This window comes from Aquarana catesbeiana, linkage group LG06, assembly GCF_042186555.1.
Source record: "Aquarana catesbeiana isolate 2022-GZ linkage group LG06, ASM4218655v1, whole genome shotgun sequence".
NCBI classification, from domain to species: domain Eukaryota; kingdom Metazoa; phylum Chordata; class Amphibia; order Anura; family Ranidae; genus Aquarana; species Aquarana catesbeiana.
This window is the reverse complement of record NC_133329.1, coordinates 142428318-142442132: the sequence shown is the minus strand read 5'-3', so window position 1 is coordinate 142442132 and position 13815 is coordinate 142428318.

Genomic DNA, 13815 nt, shown 5'->3' with positions numbered 1-13815 from the left:
GTTCACTCTCCCTCTGGTTTTAACTCACCACTTAGAAAAGTTCCACTTGGTTTAAGTTCCAGCAATCTCCCAATGAGCAGGCTCAGGATGAGTCCTACACACAGTTATATAGACTGCAGACACCTGTGAGCAATTACCCCCTCCCCCTACTTAATAGCCTGAAGGAACCAAAGAAGAAAAAAAAAAAGCTATTTAAAAAGTGACAGAAAAAGCTAATTGAAAAACTAAAAGGAAAAGCCCAAAAAATGCTACCCAGCAAACAAAAAGTAAAACTTGTTCACTCTCCCTCTGGTTTTACTTCACCACTTAGAAAAGTTCCACTTGGTTTAAGTTCCAGCAATCTCCCAATGAGCAGGCTCAGGATGAGTCCTACACACAGTTATATAGACTGCAGACACCTCTGAGCAATTACCCCCTCCCCCCTACTTAATAGCCTGAAGGAACCAAAGAAGAAAAAAAAAAAAAGCTATTTAAAAAGTGACAGAAAAAGCTAATTGAAAAGCTAAAAGGAAAAGCCCAAAAAATGCTACCCAGCAAACAAAAAGTAAAACTTGTTCACTCTCCCTCTGGTTTTAACTCACCACTTAGAAAAGTTCCACTTGGTTTAAGTTCCAGCAATCTCCCAATGAGCAGGCTCAGGATGAGTCCTACACACAGTTATATAGACTGCAGACACCTCTGAGCAATTACCCCCTCCCCCTACTTAATAGCCTGAAGGAACCAAAGAAGAAAAAAAAAAAAAAAAAAAAAAGCTATTTAAAAAGTGACAGAAAAAGCTAATTGAAAAGCTAAAAGGAAAAGCCCCAAAAATGCTACCCAGCAAACAAAAAGTAAAACTTGTTCACTCTCCCTCTGGTTTTAACTCACCACTTAGAAAAGTTCCACTTGGATTAAGTTCCAGCAATCTCCCAATGAGCAGGCTCAGGATGAGTCCTACACACAGTTATATAGACTGCAGGCACCTGTGAGCAATTACCCCCTCCCCCTACTTAATAGCCTGAAGGAACCAAAGAAGAAAAAAAAAAAAAAAAGCTATTTAAAAAGTGACAGAAAAAGCTAATTGAAAAGCTAAAAGGAAAAGCCCAAAAAATGCTACCCAGCAAAGAAAAAGTAAAACTTGTTCACTCTCCCTCTGGTTTTAACTCACCACTTAGAAAAGTTCCACTTGGTTTAAGTTCCAGCAATCTCCCAATGAGCAGGCTCAGGATGAGTCCTACACACAGTTATATAGACTGCAGACACCTGTGAGCAATTACCCCCTCCCCCCTACTTAATAGCCTGAAGGAACCAAAGAAGAAAAAAAAAAAAAAAGCTATTTAAAAAGTGACAGAAAAAGCTAATTGAAAAACTAAAAGGAAAAGCCCAAAAAATGCTACCCAGCAAAGAAAAAGTAAAACTTGTTCACTCTCCCTCTGGTTTTAACTCACCACTTAGAAAAGTTCCACTTGGTTTAAGTTCCAGCAATCTCCCAATGAGCAGGCTCAGGATGAGTCCTACACACAGTTATATAGACTGCAGGCACCTGTGAGCAATTACCCCCTCCCCCTACTTAATAGCCTGAAGGAACCAAAGAAAAAAAAAAAGCTATTTAAAAAGTGACAGAAAAAGCTAATTGAAAAGCTAAAAGGAAAAGCCCAAAAAATGCTACCCAGCAAAGAAAAAGTAAAACTTGTTCACTCTCCCTCTGGTTTTAACTCACCACTTAGAAAAGTTCCACTTGGTTTAAGTTCCAGCAATCTCCCAATGAGCAGGCTCAGGATGAGTCCTACACACAGTTATATAGACTGCAGGCACCTGTGAGCAATTACCCCCTCCCCCTACTTAATAGCCTGAAGGAACCAAAGAAAAAAAAAAAAGCTATTTAAAAAGTGACAGAAAAAGCTAATTGAAAAGCTAAAAGGAAAAGCCCAAAAAATGCTACCCAGCAAACAAAAAGTAAAACTTGTTCACTCTCCCTCTGGTTTTAACTCACCACTTAGAAAAGTTCCACTTGGATTAAGTTCCAGCAATCTCCCAATAAGCAGGCTCAGGATGAGTCCTACACACAGTTATATAGACTGCAGACACCTCTGAGCAATTACCCCCTCCCCCCTACTTAATAGCCTGAAGGAACCAAAGAAGAAAAAAAAAAAAAGCTATTTAAAAAGTGACAGAAAAAGCTAATTGAAAAGCTAAAAGGAAAAGCCCAAAAAATGCTACCCAGCAAACAAAAAGTAAAACTTGTTCACTCTCCCTCTGGTTTTAACTCACCACTTAGAAAAGTTCCACTTGGTTTAAGTTCCAGCAATCTCCCAATGAGCAGGCTCAGGATGAGTCCTACACACAGTTATATAGACTGCAGACACCTCTGAGCAATTACCCCCTCCCCCTACTTAATAGCCCGAAGGAACCAAAGAAGAAAAAAAAAAAAAAAAAAAAAAAGCTATTTAAAAAGTGACAGAAAAAGCTAATTGAAAAGCTAAAAGGAAAAGCCCCAAAAATGCTACCCAGCAAACAAAAAGTAAAACTTGTTCACTCTCCCTCTGGTTTTAACTCACCACTTAGAAAAGTTCCACTTGGATTAAGTTCCAGCAATCTCCCAATGAGCAGGCTCAGGATGAGTCCTACACACAGTTATATAGACTGCAGGCACCTGTGAGCAATTACCCCCTCCCCCTACTTAATAGCCTGAAGGAACCAAAGAAGAAAAAAAAAAAAAAAAGCTATTTAAAAAGTGACAGAAAAAGCTAATTGAAAAGCTAAAAGGAAAAGCCCAAAAAATGCTACCCAGCAAAGAAAAAGTAAAACTTGTTCACTCTCCCTCTGGTTTTAACTCACCACTTAGAAAAGTTCCACTTGGTTTAAGTTCCAGCAATCTCCCAATGAGCAGGCTCAGGATGAGTCCTACACACAGTTATATAGACTGCAGACACCTGTGAGCAATTACCCCCTCCCCCCTACTTAATAGCCTGAAGGAACCAAAGAAGAAAAAAAAAAAAAAAAGCTATTTAAAAAGTGACAGAAAAAGCTAATTGAAAAGCTAAAAGGAAAAGCCCAAAAAATGCTACCCAGCAAAGAAAAAGTAAAACTTGTTCACTCTCCCTCTGGTTTTAACTCACCACTTAGAAAAGTTCCACTTGGTTTAAGTTCCAGCAATCTCCCAATGAGCAGGCTCAGGATGAGTCCTACACACAGTTATATAGACTGCAGGCACCTGTGAGCAATTACCCCCTCCCCCTACTTAATAGCCTGAAGGAACCAAAGAAAAAAAAAAAAGCTATTTAAAAAGTGACAGAAAAAGCTAATTGAAAAGCTAAAAGGAAAAGCCCAAAAAATGCTACCCAGCAAACAAAAAGTAAAACTTGTTCACTCTCCCTCTGGTTTTAACTCACCACTTAGAAAAGTTCCACTTGGTTTAAGTTCCAGCAATCTCCCAATAAGCAGGCTCAGGATGAGTCCTACACACAGTTATATAGACTGCAGGCACCTGTGAGCAATTACCCCCTCCCCCTACTTAATAGCCTGAAGAAACCAAAGAAGAAAAAAAAAAAAAAAGCTATTTAAAAAGTGACAGAAAAAGCTAATTGAAAAGCTAAAAGGAAAAGCCCAAAAAATGCTACCCAGCAAAGAAAAAGTAAAACTTGTTCACTCTCCCTCTGGTTTTAACTCACCACTTAGAAAAGTTCCACTTGGTTTAAGTTCCAGCAATCTCCCAATGAGCAGGCTCAGGATGAGTCCTACACACAGTTATATAGACTGCAGACACCTGTGAGCAATTACCCCCTCCCCCCTACTTAATAGCCTGAAGGAACCAAAGAAGAAAAAAAAAAAAAAAAGCTATTTAAAAAGTGACAGAAAAAGCTAATTGAAAAGCTAAAAGGAAAAGCCCAAAAAATGCTACCCAGCAAACAAAAAGTAAAACTTGTTCACTCTCCCTCTGGTTTTAACTCACCACTTAGAAAAGTTCCACTTGGTTTAAGTTCCAGCAATCTCCCAATGAGCAGGCTCAGGATGAGTCCTACACACAGTTATATAGACTGCAGACACCTGTGAGCAATTACCCCCTCCCCCCTACTTAATAGCCTGAAGGAACCAAAGAAGAAAGAAAAAAAAAAAAAAAAAAGCTATTTAAAAAGTGACAGAAAAAGCTAATTGAAAAGCTAAAAGGAAAAGCCCAAAAAATGCTACCCAGCAAACAAAAAGTAAAACTTGTTCACTCTCCCTCTGGTTTTACTTCACCACTTAGAAAAGTTCCACTTGGTTTAAGTTCCAGCAATCTCCCAATGAGCAGGCTCAGGATGAGTCCTACACACAGTTATATAGACTGCAGGCACCTGTGAGCAATTACCCAATCCCCCTACTTAATAGCCTGAAGGAACCAAAGAAGAAAAAAAAAATAAAAAAAAGCTATTTAAAAAGTGACAGAAAAAGCTAATTGAAAAGCTAAAAGGAAAAGCCCAAAAAATGCTACCCAGCAAAGAAAAAGTAAAACTTGTTCACTCTCCCTCTGGTTTTAACTCACCACTTAGAAAAGTTCCACTTGGTTTAAGTTCCAGCAATCTCCCAATGAGCAGGCTCAGGATGAGTCCTACACACAGTTATATAGACTGCAGACACCTGTGAGCAATTACCCCCTCCCCCCTACTTAATAGCCTGAAGGAACCAAAGAAGAAAAAAAAAAAAAAAAAAGCTATTTAAATAGTGACAGAAAAAGCTAATTGAAAAGCTAAAAGGAAAATCCCCAAAAATGCTACCCAGCAAACAAAAAGTAAAACTTGTTCACTCTCCCTCTGGTTTTACTTCACCACTTAGAAAAGTTCCACTTGGTTTAAGTTCCAGCAATCTCCCAATGAGCAGGCTCAGGATGAGTCCTACACACAGTTATATAGACTGCAGGCACCTGTGAGCAATTACCCCCTCCCCCTACTTAATAGCCTGAAGGAACCAAAGAAGAAAAAAAAAAATAAAAAAAAAAAAAAGCTATTTAAAAAGTGACAGAAAAAGCTAATTGAAAAGCTAAAAGGAAAAGCCCAAAAAATGCTACCCAGCAAACAAAAAGTAAAACTTGTTCACTCTCCCTCTGGTTTTAACTCACCACTTAGAAAAGTTCCACTTGGTTTAAGTTCCAGCAATCTCCCAATGAGCAGGCTCCGGATGAGTCCTACACACAGTTATATAGACTGCAGGCACCTGTGAGTAATTACCCCCTCCCCCTACTTAATAGCCTGAAGGAACCAAAGAAGAAAAAAAAAAAAAAAAAGCTATTTAAAAAGTGACAGAAAAAGCTAATTGAAAAGCTAAAAGGAAAAGCCCAAAAAATGCTACCCAGCAAACAAAAAGTAAAACTTGTTCACTCTTCCTCTGGTTTTACTTCACCACTTAGAAAAGTTCCACTTGGTTTAAGTTCCAGCAATCTCCCAATGAGCAGGCTCAGGATGAGTCCTACACACAGTTATATAGACTGCAGGCACCTGTGAGCAATTACCCCCTCCCCCTACTTAATAGCCTGAAGGAACCAAAGAAGAAAAAAAAAAATAAAAAAAAAAAGCTATTTAAAAAGTGACAGAAAAAGCTAATTGAAAAGCTAAAAGGAAAAGCCCAAAAAATGCTACCCAGCAAACAAAATGTAAAACTTGTTCACTCTCCCTCTGGTTTTAACTCACCACTTAGAAAAGTTCCACTTGGTTTAAGTTCCAGCAATCTCCCAATGAGCAGGCTCAGGATGAGTCCTACACACAGTTATATAGACTGCAGGCACCTGTGAGCAATTACCCCCTCCCCCCTACTTAATAGCCTGAAGGAACCAAAGAAGAAAAAAAAAAAAAGAAAAAAAAAAAAAAAGCTATTTAAAAAGTGACAGAAAAAGCTAATTGAAAAGCTAAAAGGAAAAGCCCCAAAAATGCTACCCAGCAAAGAAAAAGTAAAACTTGTTCACTCTCCCTCTGGTTTTAACTCACCACTTAGAAAAGTTCCACTTGGTTTAAGTTCCAGCAATCTCCCAATGAGCAGGCTCAGGATGAGTCCTACACACAGTTATATAGACTGCAGACACCTGTGAGCAATTACCCCCTCCCCCCTACTTAATAGCCTGAAGGAACCAAAGAAGAAAAAAAAAAAAAAAGCTATTTAAAAAGTGACAGAAAAAGCTAATTGAAAAGCTAAAAGGAAAAGCCCAAAAAATGCTACCCAGCAAACAAAAAGTAAAACTTGTTCACTCTTCCTCTGGTTTTAACTCACCACTTAGAAAAGTTCCACTTGGTTTAAGTTCCAGCAATCTCCCAATGAGCAGGCTCAGGATGAGTCCTACACACAGTTATATAGACTGCAGACACTTGTGAGCAATTACCCCCTCCCCCCTACTTAATAGCCTGAAGGAACCAAAGAAGAAAAAAAAAAAAAAAAAGCTATTTAAAAAGTGACAGAAAAAGCTAATTGAAAAGCTAAAAGGAAAAGCCCAAAAAATGCTACCCAGCAAAGAAAAAGTAAAACTTGTTCACTCTCCCTCTGGTTTTAACGCACCACTTAGAAAAGTTCCACTTGGTTTAAGTTCCAGCAATCTCCCAATGAGCAGGCTCAGGATGAGTCCTACACACAGTTATATAGACTGCAGACACCTGTGAGCAATTACCCCCTCCCCCCTACTTAATAGCCTGAAGGAACCAAAGAAGAAAAAAAAAAAAAAAAAGCTATTTAAAAAGTGACAGAAAAAGCTAATTGAAAATCTAAAAGGAAAAGCCCAAAAAATGCTACCCAGCAAACAAAAAGTAAAACTTGTTCACTCTCCCTCTGGTTTTAACTCACCACTTAGAAAAGTTCCACTTGGTTTAAGTTCCAGCAATCTCCCAATGAGCAGGCTCCGGATGAGTCCTACACACAGTTATATAGACTGCAGGCACCTGTGAGTAATTACCCCCTCCCCCTACTTAATAGCCTGAAGGAACCAAAGAAGAAAAAAAAAAAAAAAAAGCTATTTAAAAAGTGACAGAAAAAGCTAATTGAAAAGCTAAAAGGAAAAGCCCAAAAAATGCTACCCAGCAAACAAAAAGTAAAACTTGTTCACTCTTCCTCTGGTTTTACTTCACCACTTAGAAAAGTTCCACTTGGTTTAAGTTCCAGCAATCTCCCAATGAGCAGGCTCAGGATGAGTCCTACACACAGTTATATAGACTGCAGGCACCTGTGAGCAATTACCCCCTCCCCCTACTTAATAGCCTGAAGGAACCAAAGAAGAAAAAAAAAAAAATAAAAAAAAAAAGCTATTTAAAAAGTGACAGAAAAAGCTAATTGAAAAGCTAAAAGGAAAAGCCCAAAAAATGCTACCCAGCAAACAAAAAGTAAAACTTGTTCACTCTCCCTCTGGTTTTAACTCACCACTTAGAAAAGTGCCACTTGGTTTAAGTTCCAGCAATCTCCCAATGAGCAGGCTCAGGATGAGTCCTACACACAGTTATATAGACTGCAGACACCTGTGAGCAATTACCCCCTCCCCCCTACTTAATAGCCTGAAGGAACCAAAGAAGAAAAAAAAAAAAAAAAAAAAAGCTATTTAAAAAGTGACAGAAAAAGCTAATTGAAAAGCTAAAAGGAAAAGCCCAAAAAATGCTACCCAGCAAAGAAAAAGTAAAACTTGTTCACTCTCCCTCTGGTTTTAACTCACCACTTAGAAAAGTTCCACTTGGTTTAAGTTCCAGCAATCTCCCAATGAGCAGGCTCAGGATGAGTCCTACACACAGTTATATAGACTGCAGACACCTGTGAGCAATTACCCCCTCCCCCCTACTTAATAGCCTGAAGGAACCAAAGAAGAAAAAAAAAAAAAAAAAAAAAAGCTATTTAAAAAGTGACAGAAAAAGCTAATTGAAAAGCTAAAAGAAAAAGCCCAAAAAATGCTACCCAGCAAAGAAAAAGTAAAACTTGTTCACTCTCCCTCTGGTTTTAACTCACCACTTAGAAAAGTTCCACTTGGTTTAAGTTCCAGCAATCTCCCAATGAGCAGGCTCAGGATGAGTCCTACACACAGTTATATAGACTGCAGGCACCTGTGAGCAATTACCCCCTCCCCCTACTTAATAGCCTGAAGGAACCAAAGAAGAAAAAAAAAAAATAAAAAAAAAGCTATTTAAAAAGTGACAGAAAAAGCTAATTGAAAAGCTAAAAGGAAAAGCCCAAAAAATGCTACCCAGCAAACAAAAAGTAAAACTTGTTCACTCTCCCTCTTGTTTTAACTCACCACTTAGAAAAGTTCCACTTGGTTTAAGTTCCAGCAATCTCCCAATGAGCAGGCTCAGGATGAGTCCTACACACAGTTATATAGACTGCAGGCACCTGTGAGCAATTACCCCCTCCCCCCTACTTAATAGCCTGAAGGAACCAAAGAAGGAAAAAAAAAAAAAAAAAAAAAAAAAAAAGCTATTTAAAAAGTGACAGAAAAAGCTAATTGAAAAGCTAAAAGGAAAAGCCCCAAAAATGCTACCCAGCAAAGAAAAAGTAAAACTTGTTCACTCTCCCTCTGGTTTTAACTCACCACTTAGAAAAGTTCCACTTGGTTTAAGTTCCAGCAATCTCCCAATGAGCAGGCTCAGGATGAGTCCTACACACAGTTATATAGACTGCAGACACCTGTGAGCAATTACCCCCTCCCCCCTACTTAATAGCCTGAAGGAACCAAAGAAGAAAAAAAAAAAAAAAAAAAAAAGCTATTTAAAAAGTGACAGAAAAAGCTAATTGAAAAGCTAAAAGGAAAAGCCCAAAAAATGCTACCCAGCAAACAAAAAGTAAAACTTGTTCACTCTCCCTCTGGTTTTAACTCACCACTTAGAAAAGTTCCACTTGGTTTAAGTTCCAGCAATCTCCCAATGAGCAGGCTCAGGATGAGTCCTACACACAGTTATATAGACTGCAGGCACCTGTGAGCAATTACCCCCTCCCCCTACTTAATAGCCTGAAGGAACCAAAGAAGAAAAAAAAAAAAGCTATTTAAAAAGTGACAGAAAAAGCTAATTGAAAAGCTAAAAGGAAAAGCCCAAAAAATGCTACCCAGCAAACAAAAAGTAAAACTTGTTCACTCTCCCTCTGGTTTTACTTCACCACTTAGAAAAGTTGCACTTGGTTTAGGTTCCAGCAATCTCCCAATGAGCAGGCTCAGGATGAGTCCTACACACAGTTATATAGACTGTAGGCACCTGTGAGCAATTACCCCCTTCCCCTACTTAATAGCCTGAAGGAACCAAAGAAGAAAAAAAAAGCTATTTAAAAAGTGACAGAAAAAGCTAATTGAAAAGCTAAAAGGAAAAGCCCAAAAAATGCTACCCAGCAAACAAAAAGTAAAACTTGTTCACTCTCCCTCTGGTTTTAACTCACCACTTAGAAAAGTTCCACATGGTTTAAGTTCCAGCAATCTCCCAATGAGCAGGCTCAGGATGAGTTCTACACACAGTTATATAGACTGCAGGCACCTGTGAGCAATTACCCCCTCCCCCTACTTAATAGCCTGAAGGAACCAAAGAAGAAAAAAAAAAAAAAAAAAAAAAGCTATTTAAAAAGTGACAGAAAAAGCTAATTGAAAAGCTAAAAGGAAAAGCCCAAAAAATGCTACCCAGCAAACAAAAAGTAAAACTTGTTCACTCTCCCTCTGGTTTTAACTCACCACTTAGAAAAGTTCCACATGGTTTAAGTTCCAGCAATCTCCCAATGAGCAGGCTCAGGATGAGTCCTACACACAGTTATATAGACTGCAGGCACCTGTGAGCAATTACCCCCTCCCCCTACTTAATAGCCTGAAGGAACCAAAGAAGAAAAAAAAAAAAAAAAAAAAAAAAAGCTATTTAAAAAGTGACAGAAAAAGCTAATTGAAAATCTAAAAGGAAAAGCCCAAAAAATGCTACCCAGCAAACAAAAAGTAAAACTTGTTCACTCTCCCTCTGGTTTTAACTCACCACTTAGAAAAGTTCCACTTGGTTTAAGTTCCAGCAATCTCCCAATGAGCAGGCTCCGGATGAGTCCTACACACAGTTATATAGACTGCAGGCACCTGTGAGCAATTACCCCCTCCCCCTACTTAATAGCCTGAAGGAACCAAAGAAGAAAAAAAAAAAAAAAAAAGCTATTTAAAAAGTGACAGAAAAAGCTAATTGAAAAGCTAAAAGGAAAAGCCCAAAAAATGCTATCCAGCAAAGAAAAAGTAAAACTTGTTCACTCTCCCTCTGGTTTTAACTCACCACTTAGAAAAGTTCCACTTGGTTTAAGTTCCAGCAATCTCCCAATGAGCAGGCTCAGGATGAGTCCTACACACAGTTATATAGACTGCAGGCACCTGTGAGCAATTACCCCCTCCCCCTACTTAATAGCCTGAAGGAACCAAAGAAGAAAAAAAAAAAAATAAAAAAAAAAAGCTATTTAAAAAGTGACAGAAAAAGCTAATTGAAAAGCTAAAAGGAAAAGCCCAAAAAATGCTACCCAGCAAACAAAAAGTAAAACTTGTTCACTCTCCCTCTGGTTTTAACTCACCACTTAGAAAAGTGCCACTTGGTTTAAGTTCCAGCAATCTCCCAATGAGCAGGCTCAGGATGAGTCCTACACACAGTTATATAGACTGCAGACACCTGTGAGCAATTACCCCCTCCCCCCTACTTAATAGCCTGAAGGAACCAAAGAAGAAAAAAAAAAAAAAAAAAAAAGCTATTTAAAAAGTGACAGAAAAAGCTAATTGAAAAGCTAAAAGGAAAAGCCCAAAAAATGCTACCCAGCAAAGAAAAAGTAAAACTTGTTCACTCTCCCTCTGGTTTTAACTCACCACTTAGAAAAGTTCCACTTGGTTTAAGTTCCAGCAATCTCCCAATGAGCAGGCTCAGGATGAGTCCTACACACAGTTATATAGACTGCAGACACCTGTGAGCAATTACCCCCTCCCCCCTACTTAATAGCCTGAAGGAACCAAAGAAGAAAAAAAAAAAAAAAAAAAAAAGCTATTTAAAAAGTGACAGAAAAAGCTAATTGAAAAGCTAAAAGAAAAAGCCCAAAAAATGCTACCCAGCAAAGAAAAAGTAAAACTTGTTCACTCTCCCTCTGGTTTTAACTCACCACTTAGAAAAGTTCCACTTGGTTTAAGTTCCAGCAATCTCCCAATGAGCAGGCTCAGGATGAGTCCTACACACAGTTATATAGACTGCAGGCACCTGTGAGCAATTACCCCCTCCCCCTACTTAATAGCCTGAAGGAACCAAAGAAGAAAAAAAAAAAATAAAAAAAAAGCTATTTAAAAAGTGACAGAAAAAGCTAATTGAAAAGCTAAAAGGAAAAGCCCAAAAAATGCTACCCAGCAAACAAAAAGTAAAACTTGTTCACTCTCCCTCTTGTTTTAACTCACCACTTAGAAAAGTTCCACTTGGTTTAAGTTCCAGCAATCTCCCAATGAGCAGGCTCAGGATGAGTCCTACACACAGTTATATAGACTGCAGGCACCTGTGAGCAATTACCCCCTCCCCCCTACTTAATAGCCTGAAGGAACCAAAGAAGGAAAAAAAAAAAAAAAAAAAAAAAAAAAAGCTATTTAAAAAGTGACAGAAAAAGCTAATTGAAAAGCTAAAAGGAAAAGCCCCAAAAATGCTACCCAGCAAAGAAAAAGTAAAACTTGTTCACTCTCCCTCTGGTTTTAACTCACCACTTAGAAAAGTTCCACTTGGTTTAAGTTCCAGCAATCTCCCAATGAGCAGGCTCAGGATGAGTCCTACACACAGTTATATAGACTGCAGACACCTGTGAGCAATTACCCCCTCCCCCCTACTTAATAGCCTGAAGGAACCAAAGAAGAAAAAAAAAAAAAAAAAAAAAAGCTATTTAAAAAGTGACAGAAAAAGCTAATTGAAAAGCTAAAAGGAAAAGCCCAAAAAATGCTACCCAGCAAACAAAAAGTAAAACTTGTTCACTCTCCCTCTGGTTTTAACTCACCACTTAGAAAAGTTCCACTTGGTTTAAGTTCCAGCAATCTCCCAATGAGCAGGCTCAGGATGAGTCCTACACACAGTTATATAGACTGCAGGCACCTGTGAGCAATTACCCCCTCCCCCTACTTAATAGCCTGAAGGAACCAAAGAAGAAAAAAAAAAAAGCTATTTAAAAAGTGACAGAAAAAGCTAATTGAAAAGCTAAAAGGAAAAGCCCAAAAAATGCTACCCAGCAAACAAAAAGTAAAACTTGTTCACTCTCCCTCTGGTTTTACTTCACCACTTAGAAAAGTTGCACTTGGTTTAAGTTCCAGCAATCTCCCAATGAGCAGGCTCAGGATGAGTCCTACACACAGTTATATAGACTGTAGGCACCTGTGAGCAATTACCCCCTTCCCCTACTTAATAGCCTGAAGGAACCAAAGAAGAAAAAAAAAAGCTATTTAAAAAGTGACAGAAAAAGCTAATTGAAAAGCTAAAAGGAAAAGCCCAAAAAATGCTACCCAGCAAACAAAAAGTAAAACTTGTTCACTCTCCCTCTGGTTTTAACTCACCACTTAGAAAAGTTCCACATGGTTTAAGTTCCAGCAATCTCCCAATGAGCAGGCTCAGGATGAGTTCTACACACAGTTATATAGACTGCAGGCACCTGTGAGCAATTACCCCCTCCCCCTACTTAATAGCCTGAAGGAACCAAAGAAGAAAAAAAAAAAAAAAAAAAAAAGCTATTTAAAAAGTGACAGAAAAAGCTAATTGAAAAGCTAAAAGGAAAAGCCCAAAAAATGCTACCCAGCAAACAAAAAGTAAAACTTGTTCACTCTCCCTCTGGTTTTAACTCACCACTTAGAAAAGTTCCACATGGTTTAAGTTCCAGCAATCTCCCAATGAGCAGGCTCAGGATGAGTCCTACACACAGTTATATAGACTGCAGGCACCTGTGAGCAATTACCCCCTCCCCCTACTTAATAGCCTGAAGGAACCAAAGAAGAAAAAAAAAAAAAAAAAAAAAAAAAGCTATTTAAAAAGTGACAGAAAAAGCTAATTGAAAATCTAAAAGGAAAAGCCCAAAAAATGCTACCCAGCAAACAAAAAGTAAAACTTGTTCACTCTCCCTCTGGTTTTAACTCACCACTTAGAAAAGTTCCACTTGGTTTAAGTTCCAGCAATCTCCCAATGAGCAGGCTCCGGATGAGTCCTACACACAGTTATATAGACTGCAGGCACCTGTGAGCAATTACCCCCTCCCCCTACTTAATAGCCTGAAGGAACCAAAGAAGAAAAAAAAAAAAAAAAAAGCTATTTAAAAAGTGACAGAAAAAGCTAATTGAAAAGCTAAAAGGAAAAGCCCAAAAAATGCTATCCAGCAAAGAAAAAGTAAAACTTGTTCACTCTCCCTCTGGTTTTAACTCACCACTTAGAAAAGTTCCACTTGGTTTAAGTTCCAGCAATCTCCCAATGAGCAGGCTCAGGATGAGTCCTACACACAGTTATATAGACTGCAGGCACCTGTGAGCAATTACCCCCTCCCCCTACTTAATAGCCTGAAGGAACCAAAGAAGAAAAAAAAAAAATAAAAAAAAAAGCTATTTAAAAAGTGACAGAAAAAGCTAATTGAAAAGCTAAAAGGAAAAGCCCAAAAAATGCTACCCAGCAAACAAAAAGTAAAACTTGTTCACTCTCCCTCTTGTTTTAACTCACCACTTAGAAAAGTTCCACTTGGTTTAAGTTCCAGCAATCTCCCAATGAGCAGGCTCAGGATGAGTCCTACACACAGTTATATAGACTGCAGGCACCTGTGAGCAATTACCCCCTCCCCCCTACTTAATAGCCTGAAGGAACCAAAGAAGGAAAAAAAAAAAAAAAAAAAGCTATTTAAAAAGTGACAGAAAAAGCT